We start from the raw sequence: 22,098 nt of genomic DNA on the forward strand, positions 1-22,098 counted from the left end.
TGTTTTGAGAGTCTACTTGAAAATTTCTATGTTTGTGGAAATTTTAGATCTCTATTCCTTTTCTCCAGATTTTTGGTGTTTAATTTTGAGTTCATTATTATAGTATTACAGAACACAGAGAGACTTTACCATTTTCTGCTGTGCAAGTATTTAAAAAGATTTTAAGGTGAGAACTCAGAAGTCTTACATAAAGTGTACAGCACTTAGAAGGGGAAAAGATTTAAATATAGTTTGGGAAGAGTGCATACGACATTTTTCCTCTTTTAATGAGAAGATTTCCCTCACAAAGTGGAAGAAAACTCAGTTTTATGGATTTCCCATATTTCCTGACAAACTGTAATTTTAATAATGAACACTACACCTTTATTTTTATTGTTTTGAAGAAACTGTGATAGCCAAAAATTGCCTGAAAACATTAATTTTCCATAAAAAGGAACTTCAAATGATATTAATTTATCATAAACATATACAGTTATAATAGAACATCTTGAAAATCATTTGAAAAAAAAACCATGGTGCTACACTTTTGGCATTGCTTTTATCATTCTCAAGACGAAAATATTTCTTGCAGTTACATTATGGCATACCACTTGCATTTAGTTTATATAACTGTAGGAAGGTTATAGTAATCTTTATTAAAAATAGTTAACATGTAAAGATAAGATATCACCTGCCTCATTAAGAATAAACTTCAATACTGCTATTTGGAAAACAAAAGACTTTATTAATGTCTATAATAGCATTGTATTACTTTAAATTACTTTCAATACAAGACTGATTTGCATTAAATGTCCTTTAAAATAACAAAGTCAGTATTAAAAAAGCACAAGAAAGGTCTAAAACATTGTGGTGTTATTTAGTGCAAAAAAAAAAAAAGCTGGGAAAGATGAATATTCATAAGTTTTCCAGTGCATTTTTTCCACTGAGAAATAATTAAATGCCTTCTGTAGGACTTATGTTCTTGTAAAAAACCCAACTATTAAAGCCAAAGTAAACCCCCCGGAAATAAAGAAAACAGGATAACTTTGTCATCATTCCATATATATTGGAGGTCTAAAGACTAATCCTCCCTTTTTGGGTAAGATTTTTCTAAAGTTCAGACATCTGTCAATATTCTCTCTGTCTTACCTCTTGTTCACTAATATCTGTATTTCCTGCCAAAGTTTAAAGTGCCTAATTACAGGACTTGTAACAAACAAAGAAAAAAATCCATACCCAAAGCAAAAAAAGAACCGCCAGTCATTCTAGTCTTCTTTTGAAATCAGTGGTGAGAGGAACCTTCAGCAGCTTTGTCAGTATAAAATCTCAATTACCTTCTGAAGGTATTAAACTATCTCCATTTATTTCTCAGAAACAAAAAAATATTCTTGAACTTACATACTCTACATTAGCACAAAAAGTTATATGGAATTAACCTAGATCCTGACTATGAATTGATCACTTCATTCCATTCCACTTTTTTTTTAAGTTAATTTAATATTAGTCATATAGAAGAATAGTCAATAAAATTTACTAGCTTTATTATATTGGGAGAATTGGGCTGTTATTATATAGACCAGAACATACTTGCCACAGTGGTCATCTTTTTCAGTGTTCTTTTTCAAAATATATAAATCAGAAACCAAACCACATTTGTTTATACCACTGTATATTCACAAATAAGATTAATTATTCCCAACTCTCCATCAGAAAATGCCAATTTTCATATGCTTTATTTTTAATCTCACTTCAACAAACAAATTCCATAAATTTACATTTTCAGTTTCTAAGTGTGTTTGGTTTTATTTTTCTTGAATACTTTACAGTGATAATTATTCCTAAGACATCAGTGGGGAACTTTGCAACATTTAAGAGATGAAGCATGCTTTACTAATGCAGCTGGGCATCAACTTCTGCGTTGTTAATTCTACATTTTACGGGGCTGTAAACCATCTGTAGCAGGGGAGAACTGGAAAGGAAATAACATCACATGTAAAATCCCTGTCCAGCAGTCAACTCCATATGTATGTACCCTCGAGTAGTTCCATCAAAGTAAATGAGACCATCATGTGTTTTAATAGAAGCACCTTCTTGAGTACACTCATGGCTAGGTATACTCATACTAAGATAATCTACGGGATCAAGGCCAGATACTCTACCGTTTAAAGGATCAATGTTATAATGATTCTATAGGCTATAACAGAAAAGATAAAAATCGTGTCTATTCTGTATTTAGTTGCATGAAAGCAAATAAAAGGGTGAGGATCGTGATGTGTGTCAAAACTGCTAAAAAGGTCGTCTTAAAAGAGCTTCAAAAAGGTCTTCTATCTCCTTCTGATAGGAGCTAAAATGTCTAATTTAGAAATCTCCTCAGCAGCCAACAATTTACACGTGTATCATTATCAGGAATTTGAACTGTGTTACCCATCATCTGTGTTTGTAGGAATGTTTCAGTGGTAACGATCTGCACAAATACCTTTTACCAGGAAACTGTAAACCCTCATTTTATGTGACCTTAGAGAAAGCAGTTTAATTGATTCTTCCTCCTTGTTGTTGTTGTTTTCAAACACACATTTCTCTGAAAAAGAATTATGACTTTACCAGTAAAAGTAATTGTGGAGCATACAAGGAGTAGGAAAAGACAGTTGAATTTTATGGAGGAAAAAATATATCATTTTGTCTAAAGTCATACTTCTATAATAATTTGATGTGTCAAGATTTTTAGTGAATGGCAAGCACAAAACCAAAAAAAACCCTCAAAACAAAAAGACAAATACCTCTGCTCCAAAAAAACCCCAAAAAACCCCAACCAAAAAAACCTCAAAAAACCACAAAAAGATTACAGAAAAAATAAACCTGGTTCACAGTGACACATTGGGGAAATCAATGGCTATTCTACACTTCATATGTTTGGACTGCAAGTGCGTACTATATGTATATATATGGGTTTAGGTGTTTGTATTTTCAACAGGTATTTTTTTTTCAAGTCCATCAAATGACAGAAGGATTATCCTCTTTCTCCACTGAACCTTGCCAATTCCATTAACATTAATGGTGATCTTCTGAACTTATTGGACTCAGGCGCCTAAAACGAGATGGGAAGACATATATGGACCCATAATATAAATAAGATCAACACTGTTTAGAAAAATTGGAGACATGGAAACCTCAGAAATACAATTAAAAAAATATTACCAATTACCATAAGCATGCATATATTTCTGCAGATTGTAAATTAGTGTAAAATAGTTCAAGTTTCCATGTTTTCATTAAATTAGTTTTAGTTAAAGACATTATGTGATTGCATCAAGCCAAACATTAATTTAAAAAAAGAAAAAAGGCCAACAGGTGACATTAAGCCTACTTCTGTGTATAAAAAAGAGGATTCACTTACATATGATATATACATATTTTTAAAAACGAATTGTACTCTGAAACCATGAAATCCATCCATAATTGCATACCAGTACTCACACATCCCACTTGTTTCTACCTCATTTCTAGTTTAGTGTAATTCAATAGAGACTGTACATTAAAGGGGCTAAAGAGTCATGAGCAATAAACAAATTATCTCACTGAAAATCTTCTGTCAACCTGAGTTGCCCTTGAATTTTTGTTGTTATTTTTATGTCTGCTCAACAAGTAGACTTTATTCTTCTTTATAAATGTGATCTGCTGAAAGAATAGGAAATTATTCCAACCTAATCTCATAAACAATAATACAGAAAGTTATGTCTGCTCTGTAGTTACCAAGAAAGACCTTTAAAAAGAAACATCTGCCCTTCACACTTTGCATAGGCATGAGTTTTTTCTACAACATAACCAGGAACGTAAAAATCATTAAATACTAATTCATAATAAATAATGGTCTTCTTTTATATACCTTGTCTTTAACTCTTGCTTAATAGTCCCATTTGTGCATGAAAGGCTTATCAAAGATCAGTTCCATGAAAAGTTTATCAAAGATTTGGTGTATAAATAAATAATTCCTTCCTGAGGAGTCTGTATTATAAATGTACACAGGGAAAATTTGTGCTTTCATACAGAATGGCTTGTTCTGTTCAATAGAAAAACATAACAACAGACATCAGAAGTCTCAGAATGCGTGTTCCTCTCCCCAGAAAATGCAGCTGCATTGAGAACAATATGGTTGCAATCCCTGCATAGAAGCCAACGTGAAATCTAAAGATGAGAACACAGAAAGCAAATACACCATAGAACAGATCTTCAGGTAGTGTAAACTGTCATTTCTTTGCTGAAGTAACTGAAGTATCTCATTTTTCACCAGCTGAAGGCATTTTCCCAGTATTTTCGTGCTTCTTGAATAGGAAGGCAAGCACTGATCACACTGGGAACAGCTATAATTGAATGTTTCTCTGCTATTGAATGTAACACTAACATACAAAGCAAAGCAACAGTGAAGAGTCAAATACATTTCCCTTTCTTTTCCTCAGGAATAGTAGATAGATTGCAGAAGATGCACAGAAATAGTTTTATAAAGTATTATTATCCTTCCTAAATTTCTGTGAGACCAACAGTGTAAATCTCCTTTAAGTATTCTTGCTTTTCTTTGTCTAAAGCATACTTCTTTGTCCAGAATCATTTGCAATAGTATGGTTTGAAGAAATACGTTTACAAAAAAACCCAGATATTTTCAGGCCAGATCACAAAACCAATCTCTCACTATCTTACTGCATCCAGTGTCCTTGATTAACATTTTACCAGTTAGCATTCATAGATATCTTTGACCAACATTCTTCAGCCTATAAGTGCTTCTTAGCATTGCAGCAACAATGAAATGATGCTGGGATTATTTTATGTAGGTGTAGATGCAGATGCAGATGTAGAATGTAGACACAGGTGTAGATGTAGGTTTAGATGTAAATGCATACATATACATATTTCTTTTCTTCAACACTTACTACTCCTGAAATTTAACTTGATTTATTTTTTCATTGTGCAGTAATACTCCAAAGAATTGGTTCCAGACTGCCCTGTCTCTGGACTTGGCCCTAGAAAACAAACTGCAAAAAGCCCCAACCTTTTTAGCAGCCAAAACAGCTGGGTATATGTCCCCTGCCACTGTACGGATATTTTACTGCCTTATCTCAGAGGCTGTGGCTTTTGTTAGTCAAAGAATATCTTGCTTAATTTCTTTCCATTTAGATTTTCTTTGATATCTTTCCTTCAGAGACCACTGAAGTCCCATAGTTCACAGGGCACAATCTGTGCAGGTGTGAGTGACAGCTATAGAATCAACTTCTACTTTACAAGAACACTTTTCTTTCTCAGAACTAGCTTTCTTCTTGTGTTACCATGACATTCAGGATCACTTGTATGAAAGCTGTTTCCCACTTGAAACAAGATGTCCTTCATGATGGATCTTACTTCTCATTTCACTACAGCCAGTATTTGGTGACCTTAAAGATTTGTTGCAAAGCCCATCTGTTTGTTGAAATTTTCCCTTAAAAAAGAAGTAGTTTGATTGGCAGGACTGATTAGTTACCTATGAGTAAAGTTAGGACCTGTTGTTTCAGCAGGAAAGATATTGCAGTAGATACAAACAACAGGATGATTTACAGACTTCTTTAAACTTTCTTAGTTATTTTTTCTTATAAATTGTTTTATATACTTTTTTACTGTATGAACGGAGCATGTAATAGGTGCTGTGAACAAATCTGAAATAGCAGCACCATCATTTTAGAACAGATTGTCAATGTCTACCTCAAAGCGTATTTGCCTTTTTGTCTTTTGCCTTTCCATCTCAAGAAAGAGATCTTATTCTCCTTCAATGCTCTAAATAAAAAATCTTTCAGCTCTGGAATTTTGAGTTAATACGACTTGATCCAGCTGACCATCATCGTGCTTCATCAAAGACTTCATCCCTATAGTAAATAAGGTACCCTGATAGTCTCTTTGTGACTAGCAAAACTCTAAATCACAATTTCATAGTAAAAGATAATAGAAAGTACATATTTCAGGTTTTGTGGGAAGAGATTCCCCACATCATATTTACAACTTCTTATGAAATATTAATTCTTGAATCTTTGGGTAGTTTTGCAGTCTCAAAGAAAGGAGTGTCTCCCTGCATCTATTCTCAAGTATCAATGAGCCATATGAGAGTCACTTTGGAAGGCTTAGGTCATCGTGAGTGCTATTTTAATCTTCTGTTTCCATTTTTGGGGAGGATAACAGTTTTAATTTCACTCCTACTTCTTTATGTTACTTTCAATTCCAAGCTCAGCCAAGAAGAGTCTCCCTTAAACAAATGTGTAATTTCATGTATGCCTATAGTTTACTATATTCAGACAAGAATCTATCCACTTAGCCTAGAGACCACATATGAAAGGGAAATTAATAGGCCATTTTTAACAATCAAAGGAGAGTATCTCAAATATTTAGAACCATTTCAAATTTTCCCAAAAACTCAGTGACTATATATAATAATTTTGTAGATTTATTTTACTTCACTTACTGCATATCCATATAGTAGCAAGATAGCACAGCAAAAGTAGCTGCCACTCCCTTACTGTCTTGCAGTACACAACACCAGGCCACTTCAGGAAGAAATGCTTATTCATTTCATGATTACTGCATGGAATTTATGGAATCTAAGAAGGAAGATTTAAGCAGTTGGGCAGAGACGTGCACGTTATTAGTAGTGCTTGTGCCTGAGTAACTACACAGAACACACAGTCAAACCTAACCGTTCAAAGACTATGCATATTCTTCTGTAGCACAGATATGCCTTTATTTATGAACACAGTGTATTTGCTGTATAAGCTGTAATTACATGTGAGATACAATATTTCCTTTAACTTTCTATTTTAGGTCTTCAGAGTTTTCAAAAGCTTTATCTTTCACACTGACATTCGTTGGGTATGGTATAACCTTGCATTGAAACCATTTTTGGAGAGTATGAGTCAGATTATTCTCTTTATTGCTTTCCCATTCTAATACAGATAGACTAAAGGAATTACCAGTCTGCTAGAAATATATTTTACTGCACAGGCAAGAAAATACATAGCATTCTACAAAAGCAGAGAAAAAAAATGATAAGTACAATGCTACCTGGAAAGCAGTACCTTGACCAGAAAATAACAAACAAACAAATACCACCACCACCAGCTCCCTCCCCTCCTCAAAAAAGAAGATCACATAGACCTCAGTATACTTTACATAAAGTTCTTTAACATGCTAGGAATACTTTTATCTAGTGTACTTGAATTTTACTTCAAATTTAAATTTAAATAACCTCTTCAGAAAGGACATATTCCAAAAGTCCATTGTTTATTCAGCTGCACAGTATGTTAATCTAGCAAAAGAATAGAAAAAGCGGAATTAACTTTTCTTCAGACAACCTTTAGTACACAAAATAGAAGAACAATCTTAGAATCATAGAACAGCCCAGGTTGGAAGGGATTTAGAAAGAACAGTCATATGGTCCAAACTTTCTTGAAAAAGGGTGCTCACTGTATGATGTACCAAAAGCTTATTGTATCATATGTAAAAATGAGCACTCTTTCAAACATTTAGGAGATCTGCTACCAAAGGAAACTATAAGAAGTATGCACTAAAAGAGAACCTCCTGTAATCCAGCAGAGAATTTCCTGCTTTTTCACATCGTACAATGCAATTGGTCTCAGCCACCTATTAAGGTCCTTCTAAAGAGGCGAAGTTTGGATGGACAATTTATATACATCACTCTCAGATTTTCAAACATGAATATATGAATGTTTCCATTCAGTTGTTTACACAGTAGCATCTTGTGCCGTTTCAGAGGCCCTACAGTATCTGAGGCAATCACCTGAGATTGTACGAAAAGCTCCCGAAGCTTAAAAATAACTGCCAAAGAGCTCAAATCTGCTTTAAAATAAATATCATGAGTACAAATTGAATAACAAAATGGACACATAGCACCTAACTAATATGTTCTAAATTTGAAATATTTATTTGTATTCTCTAATAGAAGTTTATAATGGTAGTAATAATAGTTTTTATATCTGTATATAAAAGATTTTTACATTAGCAAAAAGTTAAGTACATCTGTTTGGGATTTTTTCACCTAAATTTTGGATGTTTGAATTTACACATAAAGGAATTTCACATTGTAAATTTCATCTGGTTATTTGGCTAGCCTACAACTATTAAAATCAATATAGTTTTGACAATTCACAGTTTGGAATCTGTCTTATCATAATAAGTGTTGATACTGATAAAACACTGGATATATAAGTGTAGTGGTTTGACCCTGGTCAGATGCCAGGCACCCACTAAAGCCACTCTCTCACTTTCCCCTCTACAACTGGACAGAGGAGAGAGAAAAAACCAGCTAAGGATTCATGAGTTGAGATAACAGCTGGGAGAGGTCAGTTATTGATTACCTTCATGGGCAAAACAGACTCAAAGTGGGGATAGTATTTAAATTTATTACTAACAGGATAAGAGCCAAAGAGTGAGAAGTAAAACAGTCTTAAAAACACCTTCCCTCCACTTCTCCTTCCTTGTTGTCCTTCCCCCCTCCACAGCGGTGCAGGGGGACAAGGAATGGAGGTTACAGTCAGTTGTTGTTTCTGCTGCTGTTCAGAGAAAGGAGTCCTTTCCCTGCTTCCGTGGGATCCCTCCCATGGGAGACAGACCTCGATGGACCTCCCCATTCCTTGGGCAACAGTTCTTCACGAAACTGTTGTCTCTGGGGTCACTCCTCCATGGGATGCAGTCCTTCATGGATGAGCTGTACCGGCGTGAGTCCCCCACAGGGGCCACAAATCCTATCTGGAAAAAACCTGCTCCAGCGTGGGCTTCCCTCTCCACAAGCTACAGGTCTCCAGCAGGATCTTGCTCCATCTTGGGCCTCCCACGATGCCACATCTTCTTTCATGCATCCACCTACTCCAGCATGGGCTCCTCCACGGGCTGTGGGTGGGTCTCTGCACCCTGATGGTCCTCCTTGGGCTGCGGGGGCACAGCTGCTCCAAACTTCTGCACAACAAACTTCTGTTCTTAAATGTGTTATCACAGAGGCATTGCTATCACTCCTAATTGGCTTGGCCTTGGCCAGCAGAAGGGAGTCTGTCCTGGAGCCGGCTGGCATTGGCTCCACTGGACAGGGTAAGCTTCTAGCAGCTTCTGACAGAAGCCACCGTTGTAGCCACCCTCGCTACCAAAACCCAGCCGCAGAAACCCACTACATTAAGCAATTTTGGATTTATCTTCATTGTAATCTTTTCAGTCTAATAAGTAAATATTAGGCATAGACAACCTTAGGTTAGTTTTAATCTGTTGTTTACTTTAGAAAACTACATCTTTCCCTGAAGTAGTAAAGAGTCAGGAAACTTTCAGATACTTTCATTCTCTTATCTTTGATAAAACGTACAAACTCAGGCTTGCTATCATCTTGTTACCTAAAGAACTACTGTGTTTCAGGAATGCCTTTCACAGTCAGACCTTGAAATGGTAAGTCGCACTTTTGTTATTTCAAAATTAGATTATTGCAATTCCCGATTGGCTGCTTACCCAATAGGATGCTTCATAAACTCCAGCTGGTTCAGGAATCAGTTGCCAGGTTTATATCGCAAAAGGGACAATCCAAGCATATTTCACCCTTTTTGAAATCTTTGCCCAGATTGTTGGTTAGACAACATATCAATTATCAAACAGTCCTTCCCATTTTCTAGCAGATACATGACTTTAGTCTAATGTACATTATAAATATTTTACTTTAAGGCCATGTCTGTGAAAACATATTCAATGAGGAAAACATTCAGGTTGTCCCAAGGTCATCTTAAAAATTGTCTTGAGGTCCTATCAGTATCAGTTGCACTATTTTTTCCAGTTACTGTAAATTATCCTAAGTTTTAATATAGATTTTTATGTAGAACTACTTATTTGAGTCAATGGAATGTCACAAGTTTTCATCAGCTGAGAATACAACTGACAATCTGGTCCTTGATTTCAATATCCTTTTTAATTGCATTTTTTATTTGATTGAACTAAATATAGGGGGGTCAGAGGGCTTTGCCATTTCCTCTCAAGTTTATGTTCTAATGTGCACTTTGGACTGAGTTGCTGCAAGTAAATGGTTTCTGTTTGAATTCATCACAGAGTAAATTCTCACAGATAAAAATGAGGAAAAGATGTTGACTTTTTCTCTGGCAACTTACACTGGTTGACACAGCTTGACATACTTCTCAGCTTTTTCAAACTGAAAAAAACCCCTCATTTCAGATATAAGGGACATCTGGAAAAAATAACATGTTACTGAAATTGCATTAAAACATATCAAAAAATGAAGACAGAGACAATTAAGAAACAAATTACTTCCAATAAGCATGATTTCTATTTTTAAAATGCATGAAATGTGATTTAATTGTTAGTCAATCTACCAAAATTAATAAACTACTCAGTTTTTACAGTCTTTCTCACAACAGCCTTACATAGTGAAGAATTGGTTTTAATTCTGGTTTTTTTTTACTCTCTCTTATAGGTGGGAGTTGATTAGTAGTAATTCTAAGGGAGAAAGTAGTGTTCACTTGAAGTTCTCGGTTCCATCAGATGCTGCACAACCACAAGGCATTGCCACCTGGAGCAGCAGTTTCTAAGATTCTGCATTTTGAATGCTGCAGGTCTTTACAGAGCTGACTTTTCAAAAGCATTTCACTTCCTAGCAGAGGTGACTGGCATCATTTCCAGAAAGCCTTAAAGTTGTTCAGGGCGGACTACAGAAGGGAACTGAAAAGCTCATCTACACTCCCAAAGTCACTGATCCCAGGAAAGGATTCTTAATATTAAGTCAAATGATCTGTAATGTCTCATACTGGCATGACTGTAGAATGGGGCTTTCTAGGGCAGGCAGGTTGTGTTCACAGCCCTGTAAGTCACAGGTTTCCTCTGGGTCCAGCATGGACATCCCATGACTCCATTATTGTTATTTTTTTAATCTTTCCAGCGCCTTCAGTTTCAGTTGTAATGATAGTAAGGACTGTATGGCCTCCAGAAGAGTGGCCAGCATAGGACTGAGTGCATCAAAGATATGCTGTGCTTTGCAGTGAGTGTGGAGTTGTGCAAGGGTGGTTAAAAATGCAAGGCACAATATCTCAGATAGACAGATGAGAAGTACCTATGGATTTTTGCATGCTTTGTACTGAATTTTTTTTCAGAAAGAGTACATTAAACATGTCATACATCACATTATATCCATCGTTAACCTACATTCATGGTCCCAGTTGTTAAAATGTTTTAGCTTCTGAGAGATCCAGACCATTCAGAACAAGGTTTGGTTTTGGTGTGGGGTTTTGTCTCTCTCTCTCTCTTTAAAATTAGGTTATTTATGAACTTATTTAGGTTTGGTTTAGGTTTGCTCCATTTTAGCACTTGAAATAGGAGTAGTTGCCTGTTCTGTATGTCCGACGTTAATATTACTTTAAATTTCTATGACTCCCTGAAACTGTCCTTTTCTTTATGGTGGCCTGCTTTGCTACATTTAGTCTGGGAAAAAAAACAGAATAAAAGAGGTTCTCTGAGAGCATTTAATTTTGTTTTTGTTTTTATTAGAGAGGAATTGTTTTGACAGATTTTTAAAGACAAAACCTCAGCAATAAATTAAAATGACACTGTTACACAGTTGATTGCACACTATTACAATATCTTGCACTGGTGGTTTGCAGAATCTCAGATACTATGTACATATTCAAAAGGCGACAAGTAGATTGTTGATTCTCGTGAATAAGGCAAGACATAAGAAAATATACATTAAAAAATGGTACGTATTGCTAATAGCATTCATTTCTCTAGGCAAATTACCAGTTTCAGAATTTTATTTACGTCTCATGAAACTCCTATTCTGTTTAATATTCCACAATAAATTACACCATGTTCTTCTGTAGGATTATTACAATGAACTTGAATTAGAGAAATGAGAAGGTTTTTCACTATTTTCTGCACAGTGGTAATAGAGAATCTCTTATGTTATTCCCTGCTGTCCGGAAAAAAAAATTATTCATTTATTTATTTATTTATTTTAAAATCTGAGAAGGAGAGTAAGGAGAGAGATATGATACACTATTTTCTGTACATTTTTCTCAGTAACTTAAACAAAAATATTTTTTATTACTTACGGAAGTGAAAAGCAGAATTTCTACTAAAGGATAATGTGTTACTTAATTAAGACAGACTATTTAATTGAAGACATAAATTAAGAACAAAACATGATATGGAAACATTATGCTTACTAGAAATTGTAAAAATGGTAAATGCACAGTGCACTTAAAATATTCTGTGTGTGCACTTCTGTTTGCTATACACTCTATGTAAATGATGTGGCAAATACATACTATTTTTCCTGGTGTTCTGTAATGCCGTTTGTGTATATATATAAATCATATTATAGCATTTAATCAGAAAGTCTGAGTATTTAGGAGAACATCCAATTTTTGAATGAGTATGCAGAATACCCCTAATTTAAACAATGCTAGCAATATGTCACTAAAACTACAAAAAAAAAAGGAATAGATTTTATATGTTTTCCATAGTGAAAATATGGATTATCAAATAGCATAAATCTAGACATGCTGAAAAGATAGTTTCAGTTTTAGCAGTTTTTGATAGGTTAATGCAACAAATCTATTCTGAAAGCCTTGTAGCTATTTAGTTCCTTAAGTACAGGATTATATGCTAAATTTAAATTCAAATGTTAACTTAAAACTTGTTTTTGTAAACTGAAATATATTTTCAGTTAATGTATTTTTTTGTGACTTTCAATAAATGAGGGGTTTACACTACTGAAGTAGGAAACTAAATGACACATTTGATCTGCCTTCTTGCTGTATAATCAGAGTTACTTTTTGTTCTTTTTGAAATATATTCCCAAATTCAGGTTCTGTTGTAAAGCTGAATCAGGAACAAGTAAGACTTCAGACCTTGTGGAGGAAATCATACGAGAAGATAACAGTGGTTTTTTTAGCCTTCCAATGTTTTCACTTTTTGAAATATCAGAGGCAATTCAAAGTGGGTTTTGCCTAAAAGTAGATAGAAGACAGCTATCTATATGTGAGCTAGGCATCCTTAGTCCTTGTACAGACAATTGTGAAAAAAGGGAATGTTTCAGGACAATTTGTTTCACCTTCTTTGGAAATGCGTAATTCTCCACATAGACTGTTAAAAATTGGAGGGACACTAATTCCAATGTAAGAATCCATGTTGTAGAGATTCACATTTACATTTGCTCATTTTAACTCCTGTAAAACAATTAGCAGTACCAGAATTAAAATTCCTGCAGTGTTCTTTTTCTTTTCATCTTATTCATTGTTTTCAGAGAAGCAAACACAAACATAAATACACATAAGACTATATGACAGACCTCTTTCTCAGCTGTTTCTCCAGCTAGCTGAAATTGAGGAATTCATTCTTATAAAGTCATAATAATTAGCCTGATTTAAGAACTACAAATGCGTATCTTGACATGTATATAAACAAACAAAAAATAGCTGTATCTATAATTCTATTCATTTTTTCTGTGCACAAAAAACACTGACACCATGTGTTTTCCTTTACTATCATCTCATTTTCAGTCGCAGATAATGCACATGATGTTTGCCTGGTTTTATTTTCTTATCTTTTTTTTCCCTCAGGTCTGAATCTTTGAAAGAATACTGTGGGGGATGTTACTGTTGGTTTGGGGTTTTGGCTTTTTTTTTTTCCCCCACTTATATAAAGCTTCATTTGCCTTCATGCTTCACATAAGTTTAAAGAATTTTTTTTTTTTCAGGAAACCTGATTTAATGAACACCAATATTGTTAGGTTAAAAGTAAGGAAATGCCTTCCTCTTGCAATATTATGAGTGATTAAAGTAGTTAGAAAACAATCCATACATCTCTCCTTGAATTGATCAGTTTAACAAACCTTGGTAACTTGCAGTATACTGATGCAAGACTCATTTTTTTGTGACTAACACAATACCCATAATGTTATTATGTGACACTTAAATGTTTGATGTTATTCAATTTTTTCTACCCTCTCATTTTGTGCTATTTATAATAGTAATTTTATCATTTGAAAAACCATTCAGGAAAAATCTATAGAAATTAATATCAACATTAAAGTTTTGTCTCCTAAAACGTGTTACCCTGTCTTATAATATTAATTCCACTCTATAATTATCATGGTTCAGAATGACATGGGAATACTCACTGAGAAGTTAGTAAATTACAGTCACACATCTCACAAATGTAACGACGTATCTGCTAGATCAATGCCAGAACTAATAGTCATATAGAGAATGAAATATTACAATTTCTTTTCTATAAGAAACAATAAAATTTCTCGTAGCATCCAAAAAAATCTATTTGTGTGTGTGTGTGCCTTTATATGTCATAGTTTGTCAGGAAATTAAGAGAAACAAAAAGCCTAATAACTTTCAAAAAATAACTGGAAACAAAATATAGTATTGTAAATTTGTAGAACTATTTAAATATGTACTTTGTATATGCCTATTCAACAGGAATTAAGAATACTGTCTTGTTGATTTTCAGGTGTATCTCTTTGAAATGCAATGAACGACGCAGATGTTACTTAAACCTGATTTCGCTGCTAAGAATATAAGGTTAAAGTTGAAGCACATCTAAAGCACCGGTGAGTACACAGAGGTGCATGATTTTGTAAAAAGATACAGATACAGATTAATAATAACACACATCACATCATTAAAATAACTGTGACTATTCTTAGTAGTGTGGAGCAGCAGTGAGTATTTGAGAACGATCAGCCATCATCACTAGTTTGCATTTTGGTCAGTTGTAATCCATGTATGTCACATTTATCCATATCTCTCTATCCCTACTTCTGTCCTGGTTGATCTCTATATGGAGAGCAATCAGAAAAGCAGTCAATTTTTATTAATGAAATTTCTGTCATCTACACAAAATATAAAATTAAAAAAATTACAGTAGCAATCCAACATTAGGTATAACGGGAAAATAAAAATGGGAGAAAGAAAGAAAAAGCAGAAAAATGGCTTTGAGACTGGAGTTTTCATTGCCAGCCTGGAACTTTGCATTTTCATTGTATTTTCTGTGGTCAATCATAGTGGTTTAAAACTTCAGACATAACTATATGTCAATTGAGAATTTGTCACTTTTATTTTTTTCTTCATTAATAAGTCAGAAAAAAGAATTATATTGACGGGGAGTTGAGGTGTTTTTATTTGTGACTGGAAGTTTCACTGCTCTGGTGTATTTCTCTCCCAAAGATTTAGTGAATTAAAACTCAGTTTAAAGAATTTAGTTAAGCTCTGGATTATTTGCTATTTTCCATCTCACAATTAAATAATGTGTAGAGCTACAGCTGAAATGATGCCAGGTGCCTGTCACCTTGCACTAGGAAAACTAATCTCATATTTACCTTAATTGTGCTCTGAAAGCTATTATTTTCAAGATTCTAAACTAAGTCGTCTCTGCCCAAGGTAGCTAATTAAAGAGTTTCCAGATACTGCATACACACAGAAAACTATTGAATAATACATGAAGATTGACTGAAGTCAATTTCTTTACATTTTTATCTTTTATTCATTAGAAATTTTCAGAAAAACTAGGTTTGTTAAGGCAAAAATAAAATACCACCATACTTATAGTTTTTTATAGTAGAGTTTAAAGAGTTATGAAGTAGCAGTGGCTACATCTGAAAATATGGAAAGCTAAAAAAAATATGTTATTAAACATTTTTGTTTGTTGTATCAGCTACTGGACACACTCTTTGCATTGTGGTACACTGATTTTTAATCAGAAGTATTAACCATCTTTGTGATATTTTCCTTCACAATACAGATCACTTGGCCACACAAAGAAATTAAGGAAATTACAATAGATATGATTTTAACTTAAATTTAAAAATGATCTGTTGTTGTTGTTGTTTGGGTTTGGGGGTTGGGTTGTTGGTTGTTTTTTCGTTGCTGTTTTGGTTTTGTTGGGGTTTTGGGGGTTTTCTTAATTTTTTTTTTTCCAAAGGAAAACCTTGGGGTTTGTGGCTCTCAAAGATTTTTGCAGCCTCTTATGTCTTTTAGCTGTTCGTATTTTAATGACATATGCTGTTAACACTAAACCTCCAATTAGCTGAATGTAACAAACAGGAAGGAGTTTTGCTAGTTCGGAAGCACATTGTGAGACTTTGGGCACGTCTACTTCTCACATAGCATAAATCTTAAGTTCTCACCTTTCAGAGGGCCAATTTATGCTTCCTAATCTTCACTCACAGAAACCTCAGTTCTACTGAGTTTAAGAGAGGTGAGCCATGGCAGTGTAGTTTAGCATTCAGCAACAAACTTTAAATTCAGGTTTTTGGATGTATTTAGTGTGTTCTGAGGCAGGTTACTGGATTGATTTCACATTACATTCTAGCAAAGTTTTTGAGTTAACTATTTGACTGTCTAACACATCTGAAAAGAGACTGCTTACACCAGTAGGATTTTTTTTTACACTCATAAGGAATTTGACGTTTTCTGTTGATACACATGGTACCATGTACTGACAAATGTTGAAAGTTAAAAAGTGCTTTTAATTTGTTAATTTCTTTGTTTGTTTTCTTGGGCTTCAGAGAGGAAAGCTCGTATGTGAAAAATTATGCTCTCTTTTATAATATGCAGATTTTTTCAAGAAATAACTGTTTATCTATAAATAACAAATGGGAAAAGTTTGCTAGATCAATTCATTAATCTCATTTCCAGGGCAATATTGATCTTTAGTATCGGATTTTCTCTACATTTGATGCCTAGTTGTAAAAGTGAAAAATATGAGAAAAACATAGGCTTATATATCATTTTGTCAAGGAGTCTTGTTTTGGAAGGTAAATCTAAGTTTTTATAACATAATTTCAAGATGAATTTCTAGAGATATGTCTATACTTGATATGGTTGTACCACTTCAAATGCTACTACGCAGATGCAGCATTCTCCACTTGATATCTGCTCCCTGCTCCTCATGGTGATGGGGATCTTTGCCTCAGTAAAGATTCCTAAATCCTAACCCTAATCCTAAAGATTCCATTAGGATTAGGGTGAGGATTCAGAGAACCAGAAAACCTAAAGGTCCAGAGACACTGGGGCTGGAAAAGGCATGCCAAGAGGATCGTGGCAGGATACCAACACTGATACCTTCACACCTTTTTAATCAGGACCACCCATGGTGATGGGTTGAGGGGAAGCTGTATCAGGAGCAGTTGAGGTCACTTGTCTTGTTCAGCTTGGAGAAGAGGAGAGACTGTGGGGAGATGGCTTCCTCATGAGGGAAAGAGGAGGAGCGGGAACTGATCTCTTCTCTGTGGGGACCAGGGAGGGATAGGACCCAAGGGAATGGCATAAAGCTATCTATGTCAGGGTTGTTTAGGTTACATATTAGGAAAAGATTCTTCATCCAGACAGTGGCTGAGCACTGGAACAGGCTCCCCATGGAAGTAGTCACTGCACCATGCCTGCAGAGTTTAAGTACTCAGACAATGCTCTCAGGTACATGGTGTAACTCCTGGCACAGGGTCAGAAATTGGACCTGGATCATCCTTGTTGTTACCTCCCATCTCAGGATAGTCTATTATTCTACAAGTCTATGAAAGTTAGTGAAAGATGGTTTTTTTTACCATCAATGTAGGTAGGAATGAAGCGCTTGTTAGTCTTTACTCTCACTGTCATAACCAGGTCTTATGTTTTCAAGGAGTTTGCAATCACTAGTAACACAGGTATTTTGTTGATGCTATTGATGTTCTTTTGGTTTTCTTATCTAACCTTCACCCCTGGTAAGTTTCACAGATCTAAAAATGTACAGTGTGGTTTTCTGTCCCTTACCTTCTGCTGTGCTACTCCAGTGTTTCTGGTGGAACCTTGTGATCCTGAGGCTTTTTCACATTTCTGTTAAAGCCAAAAAATAATCCATGATTTCTTTTGGACATTTCTTACATTCAACTCAGGCCTAGTCTCACACCCACAATTCTGATCTCTTTCACCATTTTTTTTACAAATTGCCTGCCATGAAATTTATTTATTTTAATTCTGAGTTCACTTATACTGGAATTCTGTCGTTATCTTCTGCCATTATTTAATTTGTCTATTCTCACTTGCAATGATGTTTTCTCCAATTATGTCATTATTAACGTTAAAAAGAATTGTGCAAATACTGAAGGAAACTATTGAACCAAACTAACATATTTGTTAAAAATCATATTTTTTTTCTCTGCATGTGATGACTCATTTCTGTTTTATTGTGGGTTGTTTATGATCTATAGGGTACAATTTATGAGCCTAATTTAACATATATAAAATTGATGTACATATAAATGTACATCAATGTACATATAAACCTGCTTAAGTTATTTTGCTTGTACAGTCAACTGAAACTTACACCAGAAAGAGAACTGAATCTGTTTTAAGGTAGGTGTCTAACATTAGTTCTTTCCTAGAAGTATCAATCTTTGTCCATTCATTTACACAGAAAGTTTATTTAACTGGTTTAGACAGAAGACCCGAATTTTAAATGATGTAATATTATAGCTAGGTGAATTGAATTTCACACATGGTTATAAAGTGGTCTTTTCAGGCTATTGTTGGGCAAGGTTCTGCAGCAGTCTTTATACAGTTGTATTAACAAATAGGAGAAACAGCAAGCAGTTAAATTCTACTACATCTGTAGAAAAACTAGAGGTAAATAATTTGCTTATCCCGTCACAGTTTATGTCCTTGAAGTTATAAATATATTTTGTCAACCTTACACATTACAAATAGTTTTAAATTTAAGAAATACTGAAAACAGGAAGTCAGGTTAGTAAATAAAAGCTTCACCTATATTTTACCACCTGGAATAGTACTGGGACCTTCTAGGTTTGAGCAGGCCTCAGGTTTTGGCACATACAGTTAACAGAGTTTATCTTTGGAAATCCATACATAGATTACCTTCAGTCTTCTTGCAAATTTTGTAAGAAGGAATTAGCAGACTGTTAGGTGTACATCTTTTCTGCCAAACCCATTAAGGTTGGTAAGATATGCCAGTTACGTGTCCTTCACTAAATATCAGATCAGAAGAATCATACAATCATAGAATCAGAGTGGTGTGCATTGGAAGGGAGCTTAAAGATCATCCAGTTTCAATGCCCCTGCCATGGGCAGGACACCTTGCCTAGACCATATTTCTCAAAGCTTCATTGAACCTGGTCCTGAACACCTCCAGGGATGAGGCATCCACAACTTCTCTGGAAAACCTGTTACATCACCCTGACAGAAAAAAATTCTTCCTAATATCTAATCAAAATCCACCCTCTTCCAGTTTAAAGCCATTCCCCTTCACCCTATCAGTGTTTACCCTGCCTCAACAGCCTTCTTGTAGGCCCCCCTCAGGTATTGAAAGACTACTAGAGGATCTCCCTGGAGCCTTCTCTTCTCTCAGCCTGTATACCTGGAGAGGTATTCCAGCCCTGTGTTCAGTTTAGTGGCTCTCCTCTGGATTAATTCCAACAGGTCCATATCTTTCTTGTGTTAGGGGTCTCAGAGAAGAACAGAGACTTACCCAGGTTATTTTTTGAAGAACAAAATTTTACTTCAAAACTCCAGTCCATTGTATCATTGGACTAAGCATTCAACAGAGCCTTGTGATAATTATGTCTGATATAGTTAAATACTGTTTAGATGCACACTTCTGAAATATTAAAGATGGAAACTGTTACACTTAGCATAATCCTAACCATGAGAAATTATGATGATCACTTCAATGTAAGTAGTGCTAAAAATATGTAATGCAGAACATGTTCTTTTAATACTGTAGGTATTATTCCAAATATGATGAATTCTATGGTCTTGGAAGTATCTGAATCAAGATATGACATAGTTCTAAAAGGTAATCCAAGGTCATCAGTTTGCTGACAGAATAAAATCTGATGGAATTTACTACACATGCAATACAACCAGATAGATCACCTTATCATAATGGTATCTTTGGCCTGAAAACGTGGAATTCTAAGGACATAGTCTTTAAGGTAAAAACCAAAACAACACCCTCATAAAAAACCCCCAAACCTCCAAAACAAAACAAAAAAGCAAAGTAAAACAAAAAAAAATATGAACAAAAAACCCCAAACAAACAAAAGCAACCCCCCTCAACTAAAGCTAAACAACCCCCAAAACCACACAAAGCAAGATCTTAAACTTCAGTTAGTATCCCAGAGAATGAATGAAACAAACCAGAAACAAAATCTGAATAGAAGAGTCCATTGTCCTGGATTCCATTCTCCCTTCTGACACGTAGCATAGGCTTCATATTGTCTTACTTTAGACATTTAAAGTATAGACATCTACTTCTGAACTTAGGCTTCCTGTACAGGTATTGGAAAAATATAGAACTCATGAATGGAAATAATTTCATCAATCTATATTTAGGCAGATGAATAACACCTTAACGTGCACCTATTTCTCTTCACAAGGGAGAGGAAGCCACAAGTGATTAGCTGAAATATCCACAGTGTGTAGTACCTAAAATTAGATAAGATCTATCCTGCTCCATATGATTTGTGCAGGGTATTTCAAAGAATATTTTGTTTCATGTGAAAATAGCTGTAAAATAAGTATTGGAGTATGTACTCAAAAATGACACTGTGAGGATTCATGAATGCATGCTGTGAAGTGGTTTACAGTAATTTAAGGATACGAGTTCTCTTCCTTTATATTGAATATACCGAAACAGTTAAGTTTTCCAGCAGTCATTAGTATGTAAAATAATTGTAGTCTTGAAGGCATACACTAAATTTTGCATTTTGATATATTGCTTGCATTTCTTATTTTAATAACTGACTTGGACTTGGACCTAAACTTGCAAATGTTTTGTACACATGATTAGTTTCATTAGCTGATATTAGCTGAATTTCCTTAGGAAATTCATGCAGATGTTCTCTTTTTCTCTGCTGATTTAAATGAAAAGTTCAAGTAGAAAGATGATAATAACATTTGCATACTTTTGTAAATTTATTTGCATGCAGTTTTATTTAAAAATGAATTTTGCATTGTAGGTACATCTTAGCTAGTACTGATGCACAGTGTTCAGTTCTCAGCATAATTGCATTTTAAGAAATATTGATGCATTAATGTATATAGATTGTATTCTAGGCAAACAAGAAAAAAGTTTAATTAAGCATTAAATATGTTTTGATATAATACCTGTTTGCTTTCAGATTTCATTAAGAGATACAATAATTATATTTTTTTTCATACAGCAGTATAATACTATTCCATAAATTATAATGCAATACTAAAGCAAATGTAGACTGTAAGGCACATCTAACTTATCCGCACTGTTAACATCTAGGAAACCTAATGATGCCAGGAATCTCTCTGGTTTTCATCAACTTTCTTTTTCAGTAGTCTTTTCAGCAGCAGCATAATCTCACATTTACAGATATAGAAAGAGATAATAAATCACATGCAAAATGTGTCCAAAATGTAAATGACAAGGTTAACTGATATAATAGTAGAAAGAAGGGCTTTACAGCTCAAATAACTGCTATTTTTCTTTCTGCAGATTTCCCAAGATTCAACATCTGTAAAAGACACTGTTAGTAATTAAATGAGTCATTTTTGATATCTGATTAAAAAACATGAGGGATGTCATGCTATAGGTTTGTTAGGTTCTGCAGGCCTTTCCTATCAGCATTAGTGCTCTGTCAGCATACCTTACATAACTAAATAAAGGTATTACATATGACTGTGGAGGTGTATAGATAGATAGATTGATCCAAGATAAAGGATGGTGTGTGTATTTATATATGTATATATGTCCCAATATCCTGCTATCCGCACAAATCTCTAAGGGTAAAAAAACCAAAAACCAGCAAGAATGTGAAATTTCATTAAAGTCAAACTGCTAGATTCTGGCACCCATGCAATAATATATCATGTATACTGGATAGATAACAATTTTTTCCTATATTTAGTCAAAAAATGTTTCTCAAAGTATCTAATGGCTCTCCAAAAACTGCTCAAAAAGCTTCTTCTTAAGCACTGTATTTGAATTTTTACAGTCAACCAAAGGCATATTCTGAAGTTTCTCCCTACTTTCCTTACTTAAAACTGAGTTCTGACTAGATGTTTTGCAGCTGCAATA

This window comes from Manacus vitellinus, unplaced genomic scaffold (assembly GCF_001715985.3).
Source record: "Manacus vitellinus isolate BGI_N305 unplaced genomic scaffold, ASM171598v3 scaffold_2_pilon, whole genome shotgun sequence".
Lineage (NCBI taxonomy): Eukaryota > Metazoa > Chordata > Aves > Passeriformes > Pipridae > Manacus > Manacus vitellinus.